The sequence below is a fragment of the Coregonus clupeaformis genome, unplaced genomic scaffold, assembly GCF_020615455.1.
Source record: "Coregonus clupeaformis isolate EN_2021a unplaced genomic scaffold, ASM2061545v1 scaf0266, whole genome shotgun sequence".
NCBI classification, from domain to species: Eukaryota; Metazoa; Chordata; class Actinopteri; order Salmoniformes; family Salmonidae; genus Coregonus; species Coregonus clupeaformis.
In genome coordinates, this window is record NW_025533721.1 from 105,293 (window position 1) to 113,412 (window position 8,120).

Here is an 8,120-nt window from a genome sequence, read left to right on the forward strand (position 1 = left end):
GTGCTTGTGTGTCTATGGGTTCAAGAAGTGATGCATTTGTTATCAATATCACACCATGGTTTCTTTAGTACAGAGTTGTAAAAACAGCCCCCGCACTTCCCTAGCTCGGCGGCACTTTGGAACACCTCCTGTCATAAGGTACTGTAAATGGGTTTAGCAATGCTAACATTTCCATGTGAAACCCTCAGTACAATATACTAGATCAAACACATTGTCAATGCTATTTCCTCTTGGTTTTATTGTCTTGGAACTGAGAAAGATTTTGTTTATTACCATCATGGGAGTCCATATACAGCCAGGTTACCAGAATGTGAAAGTAAACGTGTACAGTTGGACTTTATGGAAGTCCTTTGTCTTGTTGAAATGGAAGATATTATTATTATTATTGTCATAGCAATATTTACCTATTGTTTGCATCAAATTACAATGCTCATTGCATATCTCAATTTGCCTACCTGGTCCACATAAGGTCCAAGCCTACAAAAGATGCTTTGTCTCCAGTAGGACCACTATGAAAAGAGGAACAGAGAGAGAAAGAGCATGGTCAGGGCCTCGTGGAGTGTCCTGAAGCATATGGGACTCAGGCGCAGTTCCTCATGGCTACCCCTAGGTGGTGCTTGCATTCCAACTCAACAAAGCTGCAACAGAGGGTCTGGCTTTTGTAGACTAGGCTGGAATGGTGAGGAGAGGGCAGCAGACTGAGATATCCAGTGGCTGAGGTAACGGCCAGCCAGACAGCACCTCTCCGCTCTCCAGCCACTATAAATAACCAGTGGGGTTTTCTCTGTGCTCTCCTCTGCTTAGGTCTAAGGAGACTGGGTCATGCCTCTGTGACCCTTGCCTATGCTAAGTCAGCAGAAAACGCTAACATCCGGTTTTCAGGGATACAGTATTTTTAAACCTAACTTCTGTTTCCCCTGAAAAACGGAAGTGGGAACTCCGCTCAGGCATCTTTCTACGCCTGCTACGTTAGGTTACTGTGACCCTACATGGGAGACGGAAGTCACTTCACAGGATGGTAGACAGAGAGAGAGAGAGAGAGAGAGAGAGAGAGAGAGAGAGAGAGAGAGAGAGAGAGAGAGAGAGAGAGAGAGAGGAGGCGCTCTGTGGAGGGATCACATTTCACATGACAGGGATATCTTTCGTTAGCACACACTCCTGCTACAAAATGCTTAAAATCCACCCACTCCTCTTGTCTAGAACATGTAACTTCTCAGGTATTTGTGTGGTTTCTAAGTATGTGTTAATAGCACTAGGACGCTACTGAACAAAATGAGCTGCTACTGTAGAGCTTGTGGTGGGCCATGTGGAAGTCTTGGTAGGAATTACAGAGCATTCTATTTAGCCAAATGTGCAAAACTAAAAGCATGTTATCGGTCAGGACTTTATGACATCAACATTCCAACAAACAATATTCCTTACATTTCACTAAGAATATGAAAAAGGGATCTACTCCACCCAAAGCAAACCATAGGAATTTACTTTTTTTTTATTTTTTATTTTTTTTATTTCACCTTTATTTAACCAGGTAAGCCAGTTGAGAACAGGTTCTCATTTACAACTGCGACCTGGCCAAGATAAAGCAAAGTAGTGCAATAAAAACAACACAGAGTTACATATGGGGTAAAGAAAAAACATAAAGTCAGAAAATACAACAGAAAATATATATACAGTGTGTGCAAATGTAGCAAGTTATGGAGGTAAGGCAATAAATGGGCTATAGTGCAGAATAATTACAATAGTATTAACACTGGAATGCTAGATGTGCAAGAGATTATGTGCAAATAGAGATACTGGGGTGCAAAAGAGCAAATTAAATAACAATATAGGGATGAGGTAGTTGGGTGGGCTAATTTCAGATGGGCTGTGTACAGGTGCAGTGATCGGTAAGGTGCTCTGACAACTGATGCTTAAAGTTATTGGGGGAGATAAGAGTCTCCAGCTTCAGAGATTTTTGCAATTCGTTCCAGTCATTGGCAGCAGAGAACTGGAAGGAATGGCGGCCAAAGGAGGTGTTGGCTTTGGGAATGACCAGTGAGATATACCTGCTGGAGCGCAGACTACGGGTGGGTGCTGCTATGGTGACCAATGAGCTAAGATAGGGCGGGGATTTGCCTAGCAGTGATTTATAGATGGCCTGGAGCCAGTGGGTTTGACGACGAACATGTAGTGAGGACCAGCCAACAAGAGCGTACAGGTCACAGTGGTGGGTAGTGTATGGGGCTTTGGAGACAAAACGGATGGCACTGTGATAGACTACATCCAATTTGCTGAGTAGAGTGTTGGAGGCTATTTTGTAAATGACATCGCCGAAGTCAAGGATCGGTAGGATAGTCAGTTTTACGAGGGCATGTTTGGCAGCATGAGTGAAGGAGGCTTTGTTGCGAAATAGGAAGCCGATTCTAGATTTAACTTTGGATTGGAGATTCTTTATGTGAGTCTGGAAGTTGAGTTTACAGTCTAACCAGACACCTAGATATTTGTAGTTGTCCACATACTCTAGGTCAGACCCGTCGAGAGTGGTGATTCTAGTCGGGTGGGCGGGTGCTAGCAGCGTTCGATTGAAAAGCATGCATTTAGTTTTACTAGTGTTTAAGAGCAGTTGAAGGCTACTGAAGGATTGTTGTATGGCATTGAAGCTCGTTTGGAGGTTTGTTAACACAGTGTCCAATGAAGGGCCAGATGTATACAAAATGGTGTCGTCTGCGTAGAGGTGGATCTGAGAGTCACCAGCAGCAAGAGCGACATCATTGATATACACGGAGAAAAGTGTCGGCCCAAGAATTGAACCCTGTGGCACCCCCATAGAGACTGCCATAGGTCCAGACAACAGGCCCTCCGATTTGACACACTGAACTCTATCTGAGAAGTAGTTGGTGAACCAGGCGAGGCAGTCATTTGAGAAACCAAGGCTATTTAGTCTGCCAATAAGATAACAATTTATGAACCTCAAGCCCTCTCAAAATCCAACGTTTTGCTCTTCATATAAATAGACTTTCCGCCAGCGCAACTTTAAGCGGGGCCAAATCCGATGGAATTCCAAGCATTGATCTTTCATCAGGGAAGAATATCTGGCTGGGAATTCTGCAATTACCTCAGTCTGTCTTCTATTTTTTGTACACACATGCTACGCTTTTGTTTGAGGTGGAGTATCTATTGTTCTAGTTAGCTCATCTATGCTGTTTATTCATCCTGCTTTTAGTGGTTTGTAGTAGTTTGTAGTAGTGGTGTATGTTGTTCCATATGTGGCTTTGTGCGTGTGTGTGTGTGTACACGCCCATGTGCGTGCGTGTGTGGGGTGGTGGGGTTATGCATTCCATGGGTGAAGCTTCTGTCTGTCTCCACATAGTACCCCAGCCCCACCTGCTTCCCCCGGCTAGTTGTTGCTCTGGGTTCTCATGGGACGGTAATCTACAACAAAGGCCTCCCAGCCCACACACTAGGCAAGGTAATGCTCCCACATAAGCTCTCCCCCGAGCCATGTGCTCTGGGCCTGGCGTTCAGCATGCAGCCTGCCTCGCGTTCTATATGCTCACACGTTACAGCACAAGAACAACCCGGGGAGAGAGGGCAACATCTTTCTGCAGACAACAGAAGGGGGGTGGGGAAATGTTAACGTTTTTTTGCTCTGAGGAAAACCACAGAAATAGTTTAAGGATGTTTTGTCACTCATGAAAACTTTCACACTTCCTGCACAGGCAATGTAGCGTATGCTACCTGTGTGGGGGCCTCACATTGTGATGCTATTTGCTCTTTGGTCAACATTGAGGGAAGGCAGATATGTTATTTAAAGCTTATAATGATAACATGTTTGTATTTTGTTGTACGTTTATCCTTAATCACCAAGCGAAACAAGAGCTACTGTATCAAACTTTTTTAGTCAGTGTCTCTGCAGTACCTCAGAAATCCTCTGTATCTCCCCTGGCCTTGAATAGCCTCCTTGATCTGATGCTGTTTCAGTTAAATTTCTTCTTTATCCTCCCTTTACAGTTTATTTTGGTTCTGCACAGGTCTATCTGTCTTCACTTAGACAGCGGATAGGAATATGTTTTAAGACCATCAGTTTTCACTCAGAGGGAGTATTATCTTCAAATCTGTCTGTTTTCAAGTGTCTGCCTGCACAAAGTGCCTCTAGAGCCATGGAGCGTATGTCTTTGTAATCATTCCACACAAAGATTGTTCTGGTTTTTAAGCCTCCACCCACATCAACCCTATAGATTCCTTCCTCCTATGACAGCCGAGCAGAGCGCAGTCGTAAATTGTTTTGGGATGGTGGGTTTATTACATAAGCAGGCTAGACGGTTGGGAAAGAGGCTAAAACTAACCGGAGGGATTTGATTTCTGAAAGACTACCTTGTGTGTGAGAGGTCCTACCACACCTTCACTCTGCACCCCCTCTATAAACGACAAGGAGGAAGGTGAGGTGCACAGTTTCCCTGCTCCACTTGTCATTTTTAATGTTGGGTAAAATCACACGTGTCTCAGACTGTTCAAGCCGTTTGTTTCCGTGGAAACAAGGGGAATTAAATTGCCATGCAGATTTGGATAAGGTGAGAGTGTAGTCCATCAGAGGTCAGGTCTAAAGGGCCTAAGGGTCACCTGGCCTGGGACTGCGCGTGGCCCAGCTGCATTCAGGTGAATCTCTCTCAAGTTATTTTGGCCTTTATTCAATGCTATCAACAAGGGAAATGTGTCAATGACAATACCTAGAAGTAGAAGTGAATGTTTTGCAATTCCTAAGATAGAAGTTCCTAATTCCTGCAAATTGATTGCACACTGCTGACAAAGAAGTGCAATTGTTGCATTGTGAATGAGTGAAAGAAAGAGGGAGAAGAAGAGGAACTTCTGCTGATTGGTCAGTGAAAGAGGCTCCCTCTGATTGGCCGTAGCTGATTTGGTCACTCACACGGTGATTGGCTTGTCTAAGAGGATCGTTGCACAACCTCTAAGATCTGGATCTGTTGCCATGTGAGTGCATGTCCTGAAGGACTTTAGGTCTCCCTGTTGGAATCATTGTCTTATACACTACAAGTAGCACACCATTTTATTATATATTTTTTGTAGAATTCAGAAAGAAAGAAAGAAAGAAAGAAAGAAAGAAAGAAAGAAAGAAAGAAAGAAAGAAAGAAAGAAAGAAAGAAAGAAAGAAAGAAAGAAAGAAAGAAAGAAAGAAAGAAAGAAAGAAAAAGAAAGATGTGCTGAACAGGAAGCCTATGTGATGTTTCCTCCCCCTGGCTGCAGGCAGCAGACGCTGAGGGAGATAACGTTCACGGAAGGTCTTCTTTCTCCCACACCTCTGAGGTCCTAACAGTGGCTTATCATCCTGCCACCACACCCTGCACCTCGCCTCCTCGCCTCCTCGCCTGCTCGCCCACCTCCTACTCGATAACACTATCTGCCTGCCAGGGAGAGGTGGTGCCTCAATCCGAAACAGCCTGTGCACGCCTGCTAGTGTACAGCCATGATCTGTCCGTTACATCTACACCCCATACTGTCATAGCACTGATGTTAGACCAGAAAGAAGAGTTTTGTTTTCAACTGCACACAAAAAATATTAAGGAAATCACATTTCCTATTACGCAACTTTGCAACTTTTGCAGTGCTTTCTCCTAACCGTTGTACATTAACATAGACTTCCTTCCCCTGATCAATCCCGTCAACACAGCAGCACTCCAGAAGGATGATTTTCAAGAGGTGACCTAATCAGTGTGACCGCTAACCTCTGGGGGTCAAGCGTAACCATGAATGAAGCGGAATGGAGTTATTCTAATTGTGCAGCAAAGGGCTCAGGGGCCTCACCCCAGACACCCCACTGCTAAAATCTAGCCTGACTTGTGGCCGAAACAGTCCATTGACTCTGAATGAGTGGGACAGTGCTGGTGCAGGAAGTGGTCCAGTGGGGGTTTGAGAGAGATGTGAGGCTAGGTTCCAGTGCCTGTGGGCATGAGACATGGAGCTCTGCCTCACAGAGATAGGCTTGTTGTGGGTTGTGGACGGTGGCTCTTTGTGTCATTTGGCACAAAGGCTTTGACAGAGTAGATACTTTATAAGGAGGTCGTTACACATCCTAGTGACTGACGTGAGGTTTTGTCTGAGCATGTTGATTTAATTAAGTGAAGGTCTGTAGTGGAACCCTACCAACAAACCTAGATTTATGAATATGGCTGATTGAATATGGCTCTGAATCGGGCTAGTGATGACATAAGGTGAGTCGTGAAAGAGTTTGTGTGGTTGGAATTAATGGCAGACAACCTGCCATGCTCCAGGGCAGGGATTTGAAATGAATGATACATGTTCAAGTGGCGTAGAAAGCGGATGTCACTGCCTGAAAGGTAGAGAGGGGCTTCCAACTGACCAATGCAATGTTTTCACCATAGTCCCTCCTAATCCTCAACATATGGGGTAGGAAAAGTCATGGCAGTGACCTGCGTCGTTGTCCCCTGTTCCCGTATTGTGCATACAGAGGATGGCACAGGCACACAGGCAGTGTTCATAGGGAAGGGATTCCTACACAGAGACATGTGTGGTCCCCTCCCTCTGCACCCCCACCCCTCATCTGGAGAGCTCCGCTCACAGGAGCTCTGTGCAACAATTGTAGCTTTCATGGGGTCTGTAATGACAAAATGAAACACAGTTGTGGGATTTAGGAAGTGTAATCACTTTCAGAACCCTGGGAGGATGAACTCATAGTGCTTCCCCCCAATATGCTACATAGAGAAACCTAACTGGCCTGGCCATCTCCTTCTGTTGCAGAGAATTTATCATAAGATGGCCACCTATATCAAAGTGTAAGTCTCATGTTACACTCAACATGTCTTCAATGACAACCTCACTCAAGGTTTGAGTGCATACTCATCACACTCCAACCTCTTGTGGATGGGACAGTGTGGTCAAGCTGTTACAATGCAGAACTCTAGGCCTGAAACATGCATCGTCAGGGGACTAAGTGATGCAATGTTTATTTGGGCTGTCTGGTATTGAGATCTGCCAAGAAATGTCTTTATTTCCTGCTGATGTTGACCTGCATACTGTAAATGAAAGGACCTTCCCATTTTCTTTCCTTGTCCTGCTGGAACTATTAGGTAAAATACCTTTTTTCAGAGACATATTTGTGCCGTGATACATCACACGTTGGCAAGCCAGGAGCTCAGGGGTGTATTGATGGTCATAGAGCAATATACAAACTACCAGATGGTAAAAAGAGACAAGGTGACAACAAGAAGGTATCAAAGACCTGAAGAGAAACAACAACTGATATGAGATGTGTGATCTTTGGCCAGCCATTTGCACAGTTGTATTCAGAGATGTTTGCATCTGTGGAAGTCTTAACAACAAACAAGAGGTCAGTCCTCGGAGATGGGAGGAGGATGAGACAGAAAGAAAGAGAAGAGGAAGAGAAAGGCAAGAGGGAAGAGAGAGGGAGGGGGAGAGAGAGGGAGGGGAAGAGAGAACAAGCCCTTGTCCAGACGGCAAGCACATGCTCATGTAACAGGAGTGGTGAATTCCACAAGGCTTACTGATCTTTCACTTCCCATTAGGCAGGGGAAAGAGAGTGGCTGGGTGGGGGTGGATGACAAATCTGATCAAATATCAAACGGGGTAGATCCACCGGCCCTCTAAAAGCCCTTGGAATGGCTGATTGGATCTGATTTCCCAGAGGAGGCTCCTTGTGTTGCTGGCCTGGGTCCTGGGCTTGGGCCTGGGCAGAGCCTGGGCTGCATGTCCCATGGAAAGACGATGACCCAGGGACATTAGCCTCAGATTTAACCCTCGTGTTTGCCTTCAGGAATGTAACACAGCAGCTGCCACATATGATCCTTCTGGGGTTTTCCATCTGCATCTCATTCATCTCTCTCTTTCTCTCTCTTTCTTTTTTCCTGCCAATCATCAGGACCTTCCGTCGGTCTCAGGGCCGGCTATTATATGATGTCATTACAGTAGAAGCTCAATAGATGCTACATCATGCTACATGCTAGGATGGTGAGCGTCACTCTGCTGCAGGAACCTGAACATAGAGGCTTGAGGATAAAACGTATATGCTGTGTCATCAGCAAAAACAAAAGTAAATAGGTAATTCAGCGTTTTTTCTGTTTGATCTGATGTATCTATGCCGTGGCCAT